Source organism: Ambystoma mexicanum, chromosome 13, assembly GCF_040938575.1.
Source record: "Ambystoma mexicanum isolate Mex_15411 chromosome 13, UKY_AmexF1_1, whole genome shotgun sequence".
In the NCBI taxonomy this organism is placed as follows: domain Eukaryota; kingdom Metazoa; phylum Chordata; class Amphibia; order Caudata; family Ambystomatidae; genus Ambystoma; species Ambystoma mexicanum.
In genome coordinates, this window is record NC_090938.1 from 186,945,600 (window position 1) to 186,967,683 (window position 22,084).

Here is a 22,084-nt window from a genome sequence, read left to right on the forward strand (position 1 = left end):
CTATAGGACATGTAGAAGGTGCCTCACAATGAACTTCCTTTCCCTTTGCTGCCGACGCTGTGATTCCTTCCCCTTCCTTCCTCCCGCTAAACTCCCCTTGTCAGTTGAACTCTGCTCTTTTCTTCAATATTTATCTCTCATCTCCCTCTGCCTTCCTGGTCTCCTCAAGCCGTCGCCTTATTTTCCGAGGCATGAATCATTGCTGCATTCCTACCTGGAAAGTGCGTCCCTGTTCTGATGGGACTCTTTGATTGCCTTCATTGTGACTCCATTCAGACTCTACTGCTCCAGCCACACTCTGACTCTTATTTTGAGGTTTTTTATCCCTGTCGCTTGCGATTTCTTCCTCCATTCTGTGCACCGTACTTTCCAGGTAGCCACTTCTGCTCCTGTTTCCATCTCCAGGAAGGAGAGTAGCTTCTAGGGAAGACAGGCCTTACCTCAACTCATCTTCCACACGGAAAGCTCCTCAGGTAAAGCCTTCACTAACAAGACTGTCAGTGATGGAGATGAATGTTTGAGCAAGCTCCTCAACCTCATCTACAAAGCTTTTACCTTCATCATACCATTCCAATGTCTTCTTATCATTGAGCTAAGAAGAAACTGATCCAACCTTCCCTGGACCAAATTAAAAAGAGAAGTTCTGGCAAACCACAAGCAACATCAGCAAATCTCCCTTTGTGTCCTGGAATCAAAATCAATGAGACTGATAAGTAAGTGAGTCGGAACATTATGTGATTAATCCGATTCAATCACATTCAGACGTTTCTGGACAGAAATATATCATGTAAAATTAGGTCACTTTTTTAAAAAAACAAATACACATTTTAGATGGGTGGCTAACCTCCATAAATCTATTATAAAAATGTGTCACAAGCTCCCATTTTTACACATAGAAAGTTTGTAAGAAATACTAGTATTTACTCGCCATTTACTTGCAGACACAGAAAGGACAGGAGCCCTCTCCCCAGCAGCTGATCCTGAGCGCAGCTGCAGGAGCAGCACGGCCAATACATCGAGACCTCCTCTCACCCACTGAGTGCAATCCAGAGGTGAGGCACGTGTGCTTACCTGCCCCCCACCGCTCTGGCAGTAATACTGGAAGGTTTAACCCTTCATCAACGGCCATATTACAACCTGCTCCAATTTCGTCTTTTGCCCAAGAGAGAAGGCCCATACCTTGCGTGTTGTCCGTTGCTAAGCAACGGCTAACGCTCTTAGTGAGCGCACATCTGCCTGCAGGTGGAAGCCGTGCCAGGGGGAGAAGGCCCTCAGGAAAAGGCCCTGTTCACACCTGTTAGCCCTCTGGTTGCGCTGCCGAGCTTCCTACCTCTATCTAAGCCAGAAACCCAGGGGTAAGACAATACTGCACCCCGCTAACCACAAACCTGGCCACTACTATGGGTACCTACCCTATCCACATATCTACTTCCTATCATATGGCCTGTATATGTGGCTGTATGCTGCCAATTGTGAGCACTGATCTGTAGTTCCAGCGACCATCACTACTCTACATAACTCAGTCGCCGAAGCTGTGCCCCCACCCGCCCCTTATGCACACGGCTGTAGCGTACAGACTAATACAGAAATAATATCGGTATACCTAAACTATGTTACTTCCGTTAACAAATCTCAAGCATCGGTCAAAGTGAACTTGCCTATTATGTTATATTTATATGTCTATGCAAATCGAATTAGCCTATCTGACTGCATTTGTTCAACCTATCCTGTTGTTCCCCATACTATTTGAACTAGCCTACCTGCTGCCTCAGATAATTGAATCAGCCTATCCTCTTCCTTTCGCATATCATCTCAGCCTACTTTAATGAATATTTAGCAAATGGAATCAGCTTATTTTACTGTATTTCCTGTAACTTGAATCAACCCACCTGTGGCCTCCAGTATTGAATTAGCCTATTTTGCATTTTTGTAAACTGAATTAGCCTAATTTATTCATCCCTGCAACTCGAGTTAGCGTACCTTGCAGTTTCTAGTACTAAATTAGCCTGCTCTGCATCTCTGGTAAATCGAATTAGCCCCTTTCACTGTAATTTGATTTACCTTACTCTGTTTTTTCTAGTAGGGAATTACCCTTCTCTACATTTCTGCATGTCTTACAAACTGAATTAGCCTATTTTAGTGCATTTCTTGTAATTTGACTTAGCCTACTTACAGTCTCTACTACCGAATTAGCCTGCTCTGCATTTTTTGCTAATTCAATTAGCCCACCCTACTGCATTTAGCCTACCTGCTACTCTGCATGCAAATTGAACTAACTTACTTTGTGGCATTTGCAAACAGACATAGCCTACTCTGCTCTTCTTGCACCAACACTGCTGGACTCCTCTGGACACCTCCGGCCGCCTTGACGGGGCTCTTACATTACCCACCACACCCATTTTAGACCATGGTATAGTACCATAAGCTTATATCCAATCACTGTGTCATCAATAAGATGCATGTCTCAGGGGTACTCTTATTCTCCCTTACATTACTCTCAGCCCTAGCCTGCAATTACAGTACTCCTCTAGCTCCTTACTACCTTTCGGTTCCCAACTTCACAATGACCCAGACCGACCTTGCGAGACTACAGCAGCCCTCCACCCATGATACAAAACCATGTAACATCATTGCTAGAAACAAAAGACTTTGTGCCAAACTAGCCAAAATGTTTGAACCTCTAGCTAGAACCCTTCCTATTCCAAACCGCAGGAAGGCCACCCCTCCCACCGACACCTCTAATATTAGCGTAAAAAGACCACATAGCCCACTGAAGGCATACGTGCCACGTACCCACTCTTCCTCTAAGACCTTACCTTCAGGAATCGCTGTTACACCAATATCCACCTGCCCTCACTTTAAGGGTGCTTTAATAAATGCCAGATCTTTGGTAGCACATGCTACTGAGATAGCCGACCTTGTACAGATTGAAAACTTTGATTTCTTGGTTATTACTGAATCCTGGCTACATGCCGCTGCAGGCCCTGCCCTCATGCTAGCTATTCCTAATGGATACACCATTTTAGGATCTGACAGAAGTGAAGCACGCGGAGGAGGCACAGCACTTATTGTCAAATCTAATCTCTCCATCAGATTAGCTCCATCCCTCGACATTAAATCTTGTGAAAGTCTTATAGCCAAGATAGCCGTTAACAACTCTGAGACTCTCACTACCCACCTGATATATAGACCTCCAGGCCCTTTGGGAACCTTTGAGGAGGATATATCCACTATCCTGCCTAACAACTTAAAAAATGCATCCCAAGTTATCCTAATAGGGGATTTTAACCTTGGCTTCAATGACCCTAAAGACTTACATGCCACCAGCGTTGCCAATATTCTGACTGAACTTGGCCTCACCCAAAGAGTGCTCCACCCCCCACACAACAAAGGAAGAATACTCGACTGGGTGGCAGACTACAACTGTAACGCTGTCATCTTGTCGATCTCCCCCCAGATCTGGACAGACCATTACCTTGTGACATTCTCTCGCAACTAAAAGACCGACTTCCAATCCCACCCAGATGGCCCTGCCCATACCAACAAGGAATAAAAAGAACATTTCCCCGGACAATCTGCTCCCCTTGATTCGCCCCAAACTCAACTCTTTGCCAGAAAACCTGGGCCCTGAGGTCCTGGTGCATGAGTACAACAAAATTATGTCCACCTCACTTGACCTAATCGCACCACTTAAAATTAGACAAAGTAAGCCCAAAGCTCACCTCAATTCATGGTACACACCACATCTCAAAACGTAACGCACAAAAAAAAGACAATGCCAGGTATCTTGGAGAATTCTACACTCTGATGAAAACAAAACCAACCATAGGAATTTAACTGCTCTCTACAAAAGTGAAATACTGTTGGCTAAACGCAAAACCTACAATACTAGAATATCTCAAGGCAACTCAAGCACAAAGAAACTTTATCTTATCTTGAAAGAACTAGAAGTTCCCATCCCTGTACCAGACAACTGTGTAAAAGATAAATCCTGGTGCTCTAACATACAGCAAGCACTTGCCAACAAAGTCACAACTCTACAAGCTAAATTTGCTAAGAAAAAAGTGTCACATACCATAACTCCCTCTCTCAAAATCTCCTCCACTCCCTGCAAAAATACTGCACGCTCCCCCGCTTTAAGTTCTCGAAAGTCTCCATAATCGAGACTGAAAAAACTATTCTATCTCTCAAACCGTCTAACTGTCAGGGAGATCAATGCCCTATCCAACTGATAAAGGATGCAGCCAGAGACCTGGCTCCATTTATCTCGAAACTTATCAAAGCCTCATTCTCCATGGGCTCTATACCAAGTAACCTCAAAGAATCTTGGGTGCTCCCTTTACTCAAAAAACAGACGCTAGACCCTGCCATAGCAACTAACTACTGACCAATTACAACAGTGCCCTTTCTTCTGAAAATCATAGACAAGATGGCATATTCACAAATACAGAAACACCTGGAATCCCACCACTTGCTAGGAGCATGCCAGTCTGGTTTTTGACCTCAGCACGGGACTGAAACAGCCTTAATAGACCTAAAGACCCAGATTAACGAGCTCAGGGATAAGGGGAAATCAGCCCTACTCCTCCTCTTGGACCTATCAGCTGCATTCAACCTTGTAGACCACAAAGTCCTTTGCAGCCACCTGGACTCGGCTGCAACTTTCTCTGAAGAAGCTATAGTATGGTTACAATCCTTTCTCAATAACAGGGCTAGGAGAGTCTTCTCACCCACTGCAGCCGCATACCCTATCCCCATTACTTGCGGAGTGCCCCAGGGATCAAGTGTCTCCCCACACTATGTAACATTTTCACAAAGCCCCTTTTCGATGATCTGCACCATCTTGGTATCACCTACACTAATTATGCAGATGATACTCAGATTCTCTGACCACTTACTGGGGATTATGACAAGGATTATGGCCATGGTGAACAGTGTATCATCATCATCCAGGCATGGAGGGCCACCCATGCACTATGAATGAAAGATGATAAAACAGAGATTATCATCCTGGGCACCTCCTCCACTCTCAAAAAACTGGGACACAGTTATTCCACTTTCAACATTGACAATAACCCTATCACTGTCGCTAATGAGGTGAAAACCCTGGGTGCCTACCTGGATTCTACCCTCGCCTTTAATAAGCATGTTAATACGATGGCCTCGGCCACCACCTATACTTGCAATTTGACCAGAGCAGGTAAACCCTTCCTATCCAACAACAGCTGCATCACCCTGGCTAGAGCATTCATTCTGTCAAAGTTGGACTATTGTAATGCTCTATACATTGGGGCCAATAAGGCAACTATCAAGGGAATCCAGCTCCTCCAGAATAATGCTCTTAGAGCAGCACTTGGAATTTCTAGGAAAGTTCACATCTCCGAAACAAGAAAATCAAATAACTGGCTCTCGACTAACGAAAAAATCCAGCTAAAAGTTGCTTCACTCACATACAAATGTCTAAACAATAGCACACCCTCCTATCTCTCAGAGAGACTTACCAAATATACTCCCACAAGACTCACCAGATCTTTTAGCACTAACTGACTCTCATTCCCACGATTCAGACTCTCAGAATCAGAGGACGCAGCTTCCAGGTCAAAGCAGCTCAACTTTGGAACTCACTACCCCCTCCTGTGCGAGTGGATCAATCCTACCTTAAATTCCGTCAGAAACTTATAAGGTGGCTCAAAGACTCAGACAAGAAATGCTTGACCTACCCCTACCATCCTCCTATTGCCAATTCTGTACATTTGGATATACTTTTCTCGACCTGCATTGTTTTACCTTCATCTTCAGGATACATTATGACGCTATCCTAAATAACATCAATGTATATGACTTGCTTTGCTGTGCAACTAAGATGCAATCTGTATGCGATCATGATGATGTGTAACTAAGCTGTAAGTTATCTATGCAATGCGCCCTGATACCCAAGGGTCTGGATCACAATACAAGTAATAAAACAAACAAACAAACAAACAAACTATATATTGCATTATTACCAACAAAAACACTTGTAAAAAAACAAATTACATACTACAATTAACTGCGCAATACACCATTGGTTAATTTTAGATTAACATAATATATACATTTTAATTAATTGATATAATGTCACTCTATATATAGTGACCTATCCTGTTGTGTTCAAAGTGCCATTAGCTAATTTTTCATTCAACAAAAGATTCACATTTTATTTTACTGGAACAACTTCACTGAATGTGCCCATTTATCCGTGTATGTTCACGTTTCAGTCCCATAGGTCAATCAATGATGGACATTCATCAGGTGAAAACTTTACTTGAACTTATTTTAATATTAAATGTGTGTAATCTTCTCACAGCTTCACCAGTGAGGGTATTGGGCTCCAGATTTCCAATGAAGGAATTATTTCATATATTGCACATTTTTGTTGCAAGCCCATTCTGTTTCAACTTGAAATTAATTCCAGAATACCTTCTGGCATGTTGTATTTCACTCCAAATTTTATGTTGTTCTTGTTTATACTATGTTGCCATGTCTCAAACACCTCTTCTGTTTATCGGTGCATTTCTCCTCTTTATTTGGGATTGGTTTTATATGGCTTACATTTTCTTGGCAACCATTATAGGCTGAAATCTCAGTCTTGTAGCCCATTTCTCCGTCCCATTCAGTCTCATTGAAAACACAACCAACACCTACTGTAATGGATACTCAGCCTTCTCATCCAATACCCACCATTGCAGAACTCTTCCGAAATAAACAGTGTATCGTGGAAGAGATTGGCACGGTAAGGACTTCCATGTCCGCCTTCGAGTCAAGGCTCACCCTAGTAGAGAGTAACGTTAGCGAATTAGAATTGTGATCATCCAGATGTGAAAGGGGTTATTGGAGATCTATCAAGCTTTTAATACTGTGAAAAAGGAAACATTGAGACCGTGGGAGAAAAACATTACTTTGGGGAGAAAACCGAGGGCCAGAAACCTATGACGGAGCGGAATCTGGATAGGCATAGAAAATCAGTTTGAAGTGAACACTTGCAAGTTACTCATACACATATTTAGGAATCTCTTTATTGGACTAAAATCACAGGCAAATAAAATTAAAAACATCTTCAAAGTTTGCAATCTAAAGGATCATATGCATTACCCTGGGCCTTAGACAAGTTATGGATCAATTGCTATGCTAGTCAACCAAAGAACAGGTTTTGAATATGGCCCTAAGACAGATCCCAGATTTAAATCACCTGTTCAGGAGATGTCCTGTAACTAAGGATGTTCTCTGTAAGGAGCGAAAAAATGGGAGCCATTTTAAAATTGTGTGGTGCTTCAAAAAAAGGTGTCAAGATGGCTAGTACAAGGCTTACAAATGTCTGTACATTTGTTTCAACACTGTGGGGCATGTTAAAAGTGTTTGTAGGTGGATTGGGAGATGGAAGGGGAAATCCACTAAATTCTTGTTCATCGCACACTCCCTGAAAAAAATCTGTTCATTGTACACTGCATGGGATTTTCAGGCAAAAGGATCATCATTGGATGCATATGAAATCCGCCTGCATAGGAATCTATTGCAAATGCCATCTGCAAAGAATTATTTGCAGGCATTATTTACATCTCTATATTTAAAAGAGAAAATTAGTTTTGGCAGGATTTGTGGCAAAGTGTTGCTCTTTACAACATTCCCCACCCTTTCACCATCCTGCACCAAAGTTTGCATAGTTACCTGTTATGACCCTCCAGACATTACTGACTACATGACATTTGGACACCCCAGCCCTTTCCCCGGATTTCTCCAAAAGTTAACATTTGTTTGTGGGTTCGCAGCATAGCAAAGCAATGTTCTTTATACAATTCCACACAGTTTCACCCATCTGCATAACATTTTGCATAGTTAACTGTTAGGACCCTCTGGACATACTGGCCACATGACATTTGGACACCCCACTCCTTCCCCGGGATTTCAGCAAAAGTTTAAATTTGTTTGTGGCCTGACGACGAAGCCGTAAACCTTGCTCACCTGGAAGGGAAATAAAAAATGTATGGGAAGCAAATGGACCTGAGAGGCGAAGGTGAAGACAAGGTTGCATTCCAGAAGTCTCACATTTTTGGTGCATCAGGTGAAATTACTTTTCCAGAGGATTTTTGTGAGATGGTGCTTGACGACCAAGCATTAAACCTTGTTCATCAAGAAGGGAAACAAGAAATGTTGTTTCTAAACAAACTTTACAATGCTGTAAACCATGTTCATCGGGAAGGGAAAAAAATTTGTTGCCACATCAGGTGAAATTACTTTTGCAGAGGATGTTTGCCAAATGGTGCCTGCCTACGAAGACGTAAACCATGTTCACCGGGAACGGAAACAAAAAATTGTCTTGCTTAACTGGTCCCTACACGAGGAACAAAACTCGAGGTCCCTATGGAATCTTGAGCACCATGTTTCAAGGCCCTAGGATGCAAGGTTTCTAAGATATTTGCACCGCAATGCACCAGAATGAACTGCACCACGGCAGGGTGAGGCGGAACAGCGACCTACATCATCGTTTATTTTCAACAATTGATGAGAGTGTTATCATGTCTATCTACAGAACCCGTTCAGAGAACAGGTACTTCTGCTAGTCTTTTATGAAACAAATAGTCAAAGTAAAAAGTAAAGGCGATTTCACATTTTTACACTTTACTTGCGCACTCTGTTTTGCAACAATAGAAAAATGCATTCCGTGGACCCCACAGCTTGTACATGCTATCACTGGCGGTTAAATTAACACATTTAGCAATACTAACTTAACTCCATATGTATCGTATCGAAAGCAACCTGAACACATTTCGGAAACCTTTCCTCCAGTGAAAATGCTACACAGAGAATCCATGGTTGCAGAAAATAATTGTTTGTAGACCTGAATCCATGAACTTTTGTGGCTGTCTCATTGATACATTGGTAATTCAGTTTTAAACTACACAAATCGGGCATAAACCAAGGCAACCATGGTCAGAGGGAAATTCACATTTAGACTATAAAGGTGTATGGGCCTCATTTCGAGTACGGCGCTAACCAATGGCGCTATTAACGCCTTGGTTAACGCCGTACCTGGACCGGCAGCGCCTTGGTGGATGGCGGAATCACCGCCCCATTCCAAGGTTGGCGGGGCGGTAATTCCCCATTCACCAAGGCTCTTCCCCATTCCCAAATGAGCCCCCATAGGGCTCAATGGGAATAGGGAAGATGCAAATATTGGTGACCGTTCATTACGGTCACCGTTATTGGCTTGGAGGCCCCTTTGCGCCCTCGACTTTAACACCTGCTCAAAGCAGGCGTTAAGGGCGAGGGCGCAGAGGGAACTCGGAGTATGGCGGTAAGGGATTACCGCCACCGGTCTCGTTACCGGTGGCCGCTATCCCTTACCGCCATACTCGGAATGAGGCCCTATGTGTGTGTCTGTGTGTCTGTGTGTAGATTGCTATGTATGTGCATTGGGGTTTCATTGCACATGATGCTATGAACCATGGTCATGTTAACACCATGTGAACTGGTGCAATGATGGGTTATTGCATCAATAAACCAGGGTTTTGTCAATAATAAACTGTTAGCACGCTGGTGCTCATTAATAAATCATTTGTAATTACACTTATCTCATAGTGCTGATTTGTTTGTAACCATTTGCTTATACTGTCAACTTCTATTTAATAAAATAACCCACTGTCAACAAATGCATGGTGGTTCTTAATGTGCCGAGATAATTCCAATATGCTGACCAGTATGCTATAGTAATGGCGGGGAAATTAAGGTGCCACCTAATATGTCAGGATTCTGCCAGTCATTATCATCATCATCATCATCATCATCATCATAAAACATTACTCGGCACAAGCCTTAAAAGTACATCACATTTAAAAGAAAAGCATGTGCAATCAATGGATGAAATACACAAAAAAGTAGCGCAATGCAATACAGCACATAATATTTAAAAGTAGTTCCACATACTTATAGCGAGGCCAATGACCAATCTATGTAGCGGTTCCTCAGGGTTAGCGCAATAGAAATGTAGCCTTGTTTAGCTACTACAACTTTACACTCTGAGGCAATTAATAAGTATTTCAAAGCCAACCTGGTGGTTCTAATAACCATACCCCTAAACAGGGGGAAAAGTATCTTCTGCCCGATCTTCATGTATAACTTACATAGCACCATAAAGTGCATAGTGTCTTCCACTAATTGAGGGCAATGTGGGGAGGCAGATCTTTGGAGCGGGAAGTCCGTTCTCCAGATGTATACCTTACCAATCGGCAAGAAGTCAAATGGGAAATGTGTTATCAGATACCTGCCACTGTTAAAGCGATCTGGTCAAAAAAATCCATCCTTTGGCCTGGGACAGAAATAGTGTCATGCTTCCTCGTGGATTGTTTGAGCAGTTACATTTCCATCCTCTCTGTGTCTCATATGATTTTTATTTTCCTGCTGCCCAGTCCAAAATCTTTTTGGGAGATAATACCCAGATTCATAAACAGATCTCCTGCAAACCCTTTCAGTAGAGCCTTAAACACATAATTTAGCCAAGGGATCCTATATATGTTCTGCCTCGTAATTTACTCAGTATGCCAACGCTACCAAAAGAATGTAACATGGTAGAGTCGAGGAAAAAGGATCACTCAAGACAACATTCTGAGTGTCCCCTTCCCTCCGAGCCCATCAGGACCCATGCTTTTCAATGGAAGGGGTGGTCCCAACAGGTCATGGATGCATACTAAATTCATCCTGCTAGCAAAGAACAAAGCCTCATAATATTGGCCTTTGCCACTAGTTGTGCTCTTTCATGTAAGCCAGTGTTATCAGTGGGGTCACCCTATCGTAACTCAGTTTGTCAAGGTACCCACACTCCTTAAAGTTTAAAGATTAAAGGAAGCAGGGCGAGAACTTGCCAATTACCACGGGATGTGGAGTTAAGCAAGGGTGTGTGCTCGCCCCGCTCTTCTTCAACATGTATATTTTAGTTCTCCCAAGTTTTCTGCCAGGAATCAATCACTTTCCTCCAAAGGTTATGTACATACTGGTTGACTGTCCTATGCAGATGATATTGTTTTATTTGACCATATGCTGGTGGGCCAAAATAGGGCAGCCAAGGAATGGCAGAGATATATTGATATTTATGGCTTAGTCATGAATTTAGAAAACATGAAGCTCATGAAGTATGGAAGTGGTTATAAAGTTGAATCCCTAAGGATGCCAGAAGGTATAAATAAAAGTGTGACAGTACATAAATATTAATTGAAAGGGTGACAGTTCATAAATATCTAGGACTGGGGATAGATATTGGCAAATATGCTAAAATCAAGGCGGAAAAAATGCATAAAGCCAGGGTAAAAACCACACTTATAAAAATATTTGTGTTGAATACAGCTGGCTATGCTTATGCAGGCATTATAAAACTGTACAGAGTTTCCGTCCTGCAGTATTATATGGGCTTGATATGGCATATTTGCAGGACTTGCAATGGTTAAAAAGGATAGAGGGAAACTTTCTGGTGTTCCTTATTGGGTCTTCTTCATTCCAACTCAATTTAACGTATACGTCTGGAGTTTGGGCTCTCCTCCCTTGTGGGGAATCTTGTGGGAAGCCCAAATGAAAAGTGCTCAACATTATATTTGGAGTAGAAAAAACGGGTGAATTAATATCAGGCTACATGTGGAACAAGGGAAAGAGGAGCATACGTGCAGTGGAGGAATTTGGGGTGGCTGAGGAGAACATGTGGAGATAGTTTTCAGGTTATTGGGTGACTCCCAGATGAATTATGCGAGATAAGCAATGGGAACAACATGCATCCCACTAAATTGGAGAGTGAAAGGGGGTAATGGCTGATGGCCAGGTGTAAAATACACCTGGAGAGGAGAGGCGGGTAAATTAAAGAGGGGGTGGGTATATGGTGAGTTCCAGTAAGGTTAGGGAAGACTTTGTTTTTTTTTTTTTATTAGTGATTGGTCTATTACAAATCATCACCCTCAATTATACACATGCTTAAAATTCCATTAAAACTTACAAAAAAGAACAAATCCTAAAAAAATAAACACAACTTGATTACATTTCCTTACACTCCAGAAGTATATTTCCAAATGTTATTCTGAATGTATTTACTTGCCCGCTAAATTCTTTGTTTGTCAAATATCATTTGCAAACCCCTTCTAAAAACGTTATTTTTGCTAAAACCACGGGGGTATTTTCTCCACTTAAAAGTACAATCCATCATTGGTCTGGAGTTAAATTGCTCATATCAGTAACAAGCCTCCCAAATTGCTGAGTTCTCCGAGTAGTTAATCCTGTGCAAAATCACAAAATATGCTTTAGCGTTTCTCTGTCCTTCCTCTCAGTACAGAACCTAAAAGCAAGATCCTTTTCTCCGACCCCTGTATGAGAGGCCAGGACTTCTTTCGTCAAGTATAGGTTCACAAAAAAACACAAGAATTGGGTATGATCATAATTACTGGGAAACTTAATTAAGTACTTGGGGACCACATTGTACAATTTAGATTCATAGCGGAAGTGGAAGTACAGTTTGTAATCTTCCACTTCTTTTTGAGTTTGTATCGTGTCCGTTCTCCGTAACTACACTTTTGCTGCAACTGAATTAACAACTACTACCTCCTCTACTATTTCTAATTTCTCTAGGAATCTTCTAGAAGTTAATGTCCACTCTTCAAGGATCCACTCCCTGCCACTTGCCAGTGTCCCTTTTAGTGTCTGAAGTACCGGCGGCCCGCTCTCTATTATACATTTACGATACGATGCTAATGTATTCCACACTACCATGGCATAAAGTGATATGACGCCCAATTCAAACCTGACGACTGGAATCGGTACTCCCTTTGGAAACATCAGAACTCTTTTCCAACATATACCTTCTAGGACTGGCCAGACTCTACACGCAAGGGCGAATGAAGTCTCTGCCCTATAGATCAGTATCAACACCACTTTCATTTTATAAAAATGCAGCACAGGGATCATGGAAAAACGGGCATAACGCCTAAGCAGGGTACAACCTTGAGTGGCCAATCTTTTTGCATTTTCCCTTAGGAATTTCTCTATCAGAGTGTCTGAGAAACTGCAGTTAATGCACATTCCAAGTAAGTAAACGTCTCAACTTTTTCAAAATGTCCTGCTTTAAGCACCATCTAAACTGAACTTTCTGTTTTACCGGCCGTGATTGCAAAATCAGCACCCTCGATTTTGCTGCATTTACCAACAAACCATTTTGTTCCAAATATACCTCAGGAAAATCAAGTTAGCACTGTAAGCCGACAAGTGTCTGGTCCAGAAGAACCAGATCATCCGCGTACAGCAACCAGACCAATGGCCTCCCATCAATCCGTGGTGGTGAAGATCGTGCCTTCCTGAAAGTCTCACCATAGTCTGACATTAATAACTTGAAAATGGCTGGTGAGAATGGGCATCCCTGCTTCATTCACCTAAATGTTTGTATTCCTCTAGACAGGCGAACTGATACATTCAATCTAACTCTTAAATTAGTCAAAGTATATAGGGCTTTAGTTGCTTCCAGATAATCTCCAGGAAGCCTCCACTTGGACATGTATGTGCATAAGAGACTCCTGTCCACACTATCGAAGGCTTGAGCCAGGTCGCTGAATGCTGAATATAGCCCAGACCTAGTCTTTAGGATTCTACTTTTCAAAATATTAAGAAGAAATATGTTCAGGCCTATTCCCACTCCTTTTATATACCCTGTCTGATGTATATTGTTACGATTAGTATCCAGAACCCAATTTGACATACGCTCCCAAAGCAAAGATGCAAACATTTTACCCACCACATTAAAAAGGGCAATAGAGCAATCCTTTTTGGGATTCGCCCCAGTTCCCTTTTTAAATATTGAGGCTGCAACAGCAGACTTCCAGGACTGGAGAACGTCTCTAGTTTTCACCACTTGCTCAAATAATAGCCATATGGAATCTGCCCATAACTCTGGCTCTTCCTTGAACATAGCGTTCATCAACCAATCCGGGCCAGCAGGTGCTCTTAAACTACTTGCTCTTTTATAATGGGCTATTATATCCTCCCTCTCATGGGGGATTAGCCATTCCATATCTGAGCTCTCTGCACTGTCGATTTTAATATTCTCTGCAGAGGGGGGTGAAAATCCCTTAAAAAATGCTCTATCCAAAACTCTTCCCTGAATGCGTTTACCTGCAGTGCAAACTGTGCAGTCTCTCCCCTATTTATAAGCTACCCAATTTCCCCAGTGCATTTCTTACAGATTGATTTCTATTTTTGGCAAAGTATTTACCTGTTTAATATCCACTCTAAGCTGCTGTCTTTTCCAACTATCTCTAAGTCAAAGACATGCTTATGTTGGTAACCCTGCCCCCACCTTGGGTTTGGTCTTCACAACATCTAAAAAAATGTCTAATAGTTAAGTATTCCTTGTGTATTTCCTCCATCCTAGTTACCTATAAAATCATTATGAGTTACTGGCCAACCATCACCACCTTTGTATGGTTCCACTTCAGGAGACATGACTCTACAAACAGTGCGAACTAGATGGTTAGTGTACCATGCAATGCTTGACAACAAAGGTTCTCAGAGGTCACCCGAAAGGGGGATTGCTAACTGCCATTAGACATCAGTGGGCAGGCTGGAATACTATTTGGTATACAGCAATGGTGTTGGCTGTGCTGGTCAGCTCTATTCAACCCTAAATCCTGGCATTGTTATTAGTTAACATATATAACCCTCTAAATGGGGTATGTAATAAAACAAATCTTGCCACTATGTTAAGAATTTTGGAGAAAATCGATCCCAGTAATCCAAATATGATTGTGGGTGACTTTAACACCAAGATAGTGTATTATTTTGACCAAGATACAGACAGACAGAGTTCAGGACACATAGAATATGGGTTCTCCAATATCTATGGAAAACCTTGGGCTTATCTGTTTCTTAAACATCATTTGAAAATGTTGAATGGAAACACAATGAGCGATTGCAAACGTAGTGCACCACGTGTTAGTGGTGTTACTCTATCTACAATTGATTATATGGTGGTGAATGAAAGAGCTAGTACGTTCCTGATTGACAATGCTGTGGGATGTAGAGAGGAAAGCAGCGATTTACCTCTATACCTCCTGATGACCAGCACCATGGAGAAGGTAACATACCACCTTAATGGCAACATAGCTACTAATAATGGGGGAAATCGTATTATATGGAAACCTAGCAAAACTAGAAAAGGCTAATGAGGTGGCAGAATATGAACTAACACAATATATAGAACAGCTGACAACTAGATCTGATGAAGGTTCTAATGGAATAATTACCAAATTCAAAGATATGGTAAATACTATTAAAGAAGTTTCAATTCAGAAACGGAACTATGTAAGTACCAGTGAACGATGGAACCTACCTCACAGCAAAAAAAATCTCTTTGATTGCATTCATAAATCTAAACAACAACTAAGACATTCGATCAGAGAAATAAAAACGTCTCAAAAGAGTGACGCTACTATGCAAATAAGATTGGCAAAAAACAATTTTGCAGTTGGCTACGCCATTACTGAATACACAATGCTGATGAGATATGGCGTGTCATTGCTCGATGCGCTCAGAATAATAACTACCAGGGAATGTGGGCAGTAATGAATGATTCTAAAACGAAAACCTTGCCCATAAATAATGTGGCAGGAGGTGATTGGATTGCTGATGTAAAAAAGACGCTTGGTGTACAGGTGGCAATGTAAGAAAATATTTAGCGAGAGGATATAAGATGGCATGGTAATTACAACTTGGTTAGTCTAATGAGACTTATTTAACAATTGCATGCCTCCAGGGATATTGGCCCTGATGGCACTTGTAATGCAGTTCTCCAGATGTCTCCAGAGAAATGGGCAAGAACGTTGTTTGTCCTGTTCCACTGGATAGGGAAGTATGGTATATTACCCAAGTCTTGGCAGGAAAGCATAATCCTGCCTATACATAAGAAAGGAGAATGGAAAAATCCCAAGAACTACAGAATGCTTGCTATGTTGGATATTCCTGCCAAACTATTTGCAAACGTCCTTCTGATTGAACTAAATGAATGGATAGCAGATCATCAGATTTTACAGATAAATCAATCTGGTTTTCGGGCCCAATCTTCAACTATCCACAACATTACTAATTTAGTGTTCGCAATAAAGTATTCTAGGGCTGTTCGGAAATCACCTGTGTTTGATGTATTTATAGACTTTACCGCAGCATTGATACCATAGTGCGCAAAAGGTTATGGATCAAATTAAAGAAATTGAGAATACCATCAGGTCTATTAAAGATGATCCAACTCTTATATACTGATAGTTCAGTTAGAGTCGCCTAGATGGGGAAGGCAAATTATCTGAATCAATCCCAACACTGTGAGGAGTCAAGCAGGGCTGTACGTTAGCCGCCACTTTATTTGAACTGTAACTTGCCGTCTTTTCAGACGAGCTCTGTGCCATCTCTTCTGATGACATAAAGATGGCAAATTTAAAGCTAGGATGGTTAGGTTATGCTGACGACCTCTTGTTGTTGGATTATATCCCTAATGGGTTACAGATTAAACTGAATGCCTTTGAGCGGTTTGCAGCGACAAATGGTTTAGAAATTAATATCGGTAAAACCAAGGTGATGGCATTCCTAGGAAAAGTTAAACATTCTCGATCTAAAACCTACAAATGGTTTATTAATAAGAAAGAGATTGAAACTGTTGAATGTTACAAATATCTAGGGTGATAATAGACAATAAACTCATCTGGAAACAACACTGGTGTGAAACAAAAATTGAAATGTACAAGAACTGCCGGTGCACGGAGTCACTTTAATGGACGACAAGGAAGATTTTCCGTTAATACTGTTTTATTGTTGTACTTCCCAAAAATTGTATCCTGTCTTTTATATGCTGCAGAGATATGGGGAATTAATTTTAAACATGAATTGAATACGTATGAAGTGAAAATGTTAAGACAATTATTCGAAAACTTTATCATGTGAATACATTTTATTGGAGTGTAATCCCCCATCTTTTGGTGGACCTCTCCTTTCTGTAACTTGTAATTTAAAATATGCCAGTGATATCCTAGAATATAAAATGGCAATATGTCATGCCTACACACTCATCACTCTCTCACCAGTCTCCTCCCTGCATTGCTCATGCCCCTTCCCTTTCACGTACACCTCAGCGGCGGCAGCGGCTCACCGGAAAATAATTTGGCTCACCTGGCAATTCCGGCTGTTACGGCCTTTTCTTCATTGGCACCTGCCATGGCGTCTTTCCCCTAGCCACCGGCATCGCACAAGAGCGTGGAATTCTCTGCGTCACGTGACCAGGAAGAGATCTCTGTTTTCATTGCGGGTCACGTGACTCTCGCGTGCGGTTCTGCGTTCTCGCATCATGTGATCTCATCTTGCATTCAAATAGAGCAACCGAAAGCGGAAGAAACGTTTCACAGCTGATTCTACAAGTCTCTGTTTGGCGTTTGTGCATCTTGTTGAACTCTTGTTACTCTTGACCTTGGAACGCTTCACAGACTGCCTTTGGTTTTCTCCCTTGGATACTTCCGCATCTCTCTGCCTTCTGGAACTTGACCTATTGCTTCGTTACACGGATTGGACTTGGATTTCCCTCGGATTGTTATACTTCTAGCCCTCGACCTTGTTTGTGTATCGGACTATCTACGGATCAAGTCACGCTGTATTTACAACAACTCAGGTGTGTTACAGAGTGTCCTAAAGACTCCTACAGACTGATGCTGCCCCCTTCTCATTTGAAGTTAGCTGCCCTTCATGCAGAACCCCTCACACAATAGGTAAGCCTTGGTTTGCACCTCAGTTAACCTGTGCATTCGATTTAGCCTCTGTATATCACTTAACCAAATCTTTGCATTACAGTGGTCCAGGGGTTCTTCCGGCGTTCCCGGTTCCAGGCTGACGACATTCTCCACATTCTCTGTGGCCTCAAAGATTGCACGAGTAGTGGTTTCACTTCTGCTCGTGTGGTACTTGGGGACGGAGGTATTACAAATCTACAAGACCATCAAGTCATAACAGACTGTGAAGCCTTTTTGGTCGTCCAGATTATTGATACCTCAGCCGGGGATCCTGTGACCACTCTAATGCAAGCTGTCGCGACTCCTTAGGACAGACATGGCCGCTGCCACCACCCACAGCCATACATCACCGTCTTGATATATTGCAAAGTGCCCGGCATCCCTTACCCGCTGATTCCGAGTTCGGGGATGCTCCACCCCAAAACCTGGCTCCTCCTACACTCCCGCCTACACCTGTCACACCTGTGGTTCTGCCAACTCCCTTTCCCCTTGCTGCACCAGAAAGATATCAGGGTGACCCTAATAAGTACCGCACGTTCCTCAACCAATGCAATCTTCAATTCCTGTGCCGGCCCCAGGCTTTTCCCGATTCAGTCTCCAAAGCGGCCTTTCTGCTGTCCCACTTGTCTGGTGTGGCAGCCACTTGGGCAAACCCTCTGCTGGAAAGCGATCATCCTGCCCTCTATGATTTCGACCTTTTAGTAAGTGAAATGGCTAAAGTGTTTGACACCAGTTATAAAGCACAGTCCCGTGATTTAGAGTTGCTGGATCTCACCCAAGGCAGACAAACACTTATTGAATACATTACACGGTTCAACCAACTGTCTTCTGAAACATCATGGCCCGAAAATAAAAAAGCGTTTGTGTTCTACCGAGGTCTGTGTAGTGCGCTGAAGTCAGTTGTACCAACTTTACCCACAGCGTACACTGACTTGGTCGACCTGACCTTACAGGTAGACGCCAGGAGAACCGAACGTAGGGCAGAAATCGGGCCTTCTCAGCTTAACACCTCTGCATCAGATTCTCCCTGTGAACCCATGCAAATAGGGGGAATCCGTAGCCCGATAACACATGCCGAACGAGAACGGAGAAGGAGCGATAATGCCTGTTTTTATTGTGGTCTTAATGGCCATTATGTCAAGGAGTGTCCCCGCCGTCCCAAGAACCGGAATCCGGGTTTTCAGAAGGCTCGCCCTTAAGATCGGGGGTAGAGGTGAGTCCTTCACAAAACCCCTCCGAGGTGGCATTTGGTCCTATTAAACCAGTGGTAGTTCACGCACTATTGAAACCCACAGTATATGTTGTGCATGAGGTACATATAGTGATTGATTCTGGGGCCACTGGTTTTTATATAGACATCACGCTAGCCAACACACTTAATGGCCGTGGATGGTACCTATCTCATTTCTGGCCCAATCAAACAACAAACCACGCCAATGGAAGTGGTGATCCATGGCAACCATAGCGAAACCTTGTCCTTTGATCTGATATCCACACCACAATTCGGAGTAATCTTGGGCATTCCGTGGTTAAGACAACATAACCCTCTGATCAATTGGGGTACAGGCCAGGTTTTCTTCGAATCCGAGGTCTGTCAGCATTATTGTCTGATAGAATCAAACACAACTAATCCTGCTCGGGCTCTCGGGGAATAGCAGCAATGACTATCGAAAAGAACGATTCTGCGCCTATCCTTCCTCACACAGTGGGGGCCGTCCTAGTTGGTATTCCCTCTGTATATCACGACTTCCAGACTGTTTTTGATAAAGCGTCAGGAGAAGGCCTTCCACCACACTGACCATATGACTGCCCTATTGACCTGGTCCCGGAGGCAGTTATTTCCATGGGTCGGATTTATCCACTTACACAGTCAGAAGAACAGGCCCTGAAGGAATACATTGAACAGGCTTTGAAGTTGGGCCACATTCGTCCTTCTACATCACCAGCAGCGAGCCCCATCTTCTTCGTTCCGGAGAAAGAAGGGCATCTACGGCCCTGGGTAGATTATAGGCAATTGAATGCTGTCACCATTAAGAATCAGTACCCGATACCTCTCATCTCCACCTTGTTAGACAAACTCACGCATGCGTCCATTTACACCAAGCTGGATCTCCGGGGGGCGTACAATTTGATCTGCATGCCTAGCAGGGATGAGTGGAAAACGGCGTTCTGTTCTTGACAGGGACTATTTGAGTATACAGTAATGCCGTTTGGCCTTTGCAATGCCCCAGCTACCTTCCAGCGCTTCATAAACAACATATTTCACGACGTCTGGACGTCTTTGTAGTGGTTTACTTGGATGACATCTTGGTGTTTTCCCCCTCATTGGAGGAACATATTGTCCACGTCAGGGAAGTCTTGTCTCGCCTAAAAAAGAACACCTTGTTCGCAAAACCAGAAAAGTGTTTCTTCCACACCAAAGAAGTCGACTTCTTGGGTTTTCACAATTCGCCTGGGGGTTTGTCCATGAACCAGTCCAAGATCCGCGCTATCACAGATTGGCCTACCCCAACGAACTTGAAACAAGTACAATCATTTTTGGGTTTCGCTAATTTTTACCGATGGTTCATCACTGGTTCCTCCTCCATTGTTGCCCCGCTTACTGCTTTAACCAGTCTACTGGTCCCTTTTCATTGGTCCATAGAACAACAAACAGCCTTTGACCGTCTAAAGACGATGTTCACCACAGCCCCAGTCCTCCAGCATCCCGATCCCGAACTCCAGTTCGTGCTGGAAGCAGACGCCTCCTCTTTCGCATTGGGTGCTGTGCTCTCCCAGCAATGTCCCACTACTGGTCAGTTACACCCCGTAGCATACCACTCGCGTAATTTCACATCATCATAAATGCATTATACGGTCACAGAGAAGGAATTACTAGCCATAAAAGACACTGTGGAAACCTGGCGACATCATCTTTTGGGAGCCAAGCATCAAACCATAGTAAGTACAGATCACAAGAATCTGCAAGACCTTGCCTCCCTTAGATGTATGAAAAGTAAACAGTGCGCTGGCACCTGTTCTTTTCAGTTTACGATTTTGTGGTGAAACATAGGCCCGGGGCAGTCCATGGGAAATCTGACACCTTGTCCCGTTCGCCAGGAGGGGAGTCTCTTCCGTATCCTGCCTCTCTCTTAGGGAAAGGTCATGTTATCTGCATCTGCACACCATCACATTCCATGTTGACTGCCATACGTCAGTAGGTTTCTCAACACCCGCATACCCTGACAGAATGGGATCCGGTGTTTCAGGACGGTTTACCCTTCGTTCAAGGGAAGCTCTTGTTACCCTCAAATGAGATGCGCAACCAGGCTCTTGAGTGGTCTCACGACATGCCCATCAACGGTCACCCAGGGAAACAACGCACCCTCAATCTACTCAAACGTTGGTGCTGGTGGCCGTCGATGAAACGTGACATAGAGAACTACGTAAACACCTGTTCGGTGTGCGCTGAGTGCAAGTCACGCAGGGGGCAGCCTTTGGGACTACTCCAACCCTTAACTTTGCCCCCCAGACCCTGGCATACGGTTTCGATGGATCTGATCACCGACCTCCCTCGTACACAGGGGTTTGACGCCATCTGGGTGGTGGTTGATTTGTATACAAAAATGGCCCGCTTTGTACCATGCACAAGCATACCCTCCGCACCTATACTAGCTAGACTCTTCTTCAAATCGGTGTTCTGTCTTTTCGGGTTACCACAGGTCCTGGTGTCGGATCGCGGTACACAATTTACGTCCCGGTTCTGGCGAGCCCTCACGAAGTTACTAGGTATCGATGCCCACTTCTCCTCCGCATACCACCCGGAGACTGACGGGCAGACGGAAAGGATAAACCAGGCCCTAGAACAGTACCTCCGCTGTCGGTCCCTCCAATACCAGGGGTCTTGGCTGGAAATGTTACATCTTGCAGAATTTGCATACAACAACACCCTACATTCTTCCACTGGGTTCTCTCCCTTCTATTTCCTTTATGGACAGCATCCCGCACCCTGCCTTTTCCAGATTTTGCCACCTCCGACACCCCCGCGGCCACCACTTGTGTTTGCAATCTGGCCACGATCCATGCCCAAACGCTTGTCCATTTACGGGAGGCGCAGGCCTCGATGAAGATAGCCGCTGATAAAAGGCGGTCAGAGGCGCCGCACTATTGTGTGGGTGATAGAGTATGGTTGTCCTCACGTCACTTGCATATTCCTGGTTGCCGTAAATTGTTACCTCGGTTTGTGGGTCCCTACCATGTAACTAGGATCCTGAACCCTGTGA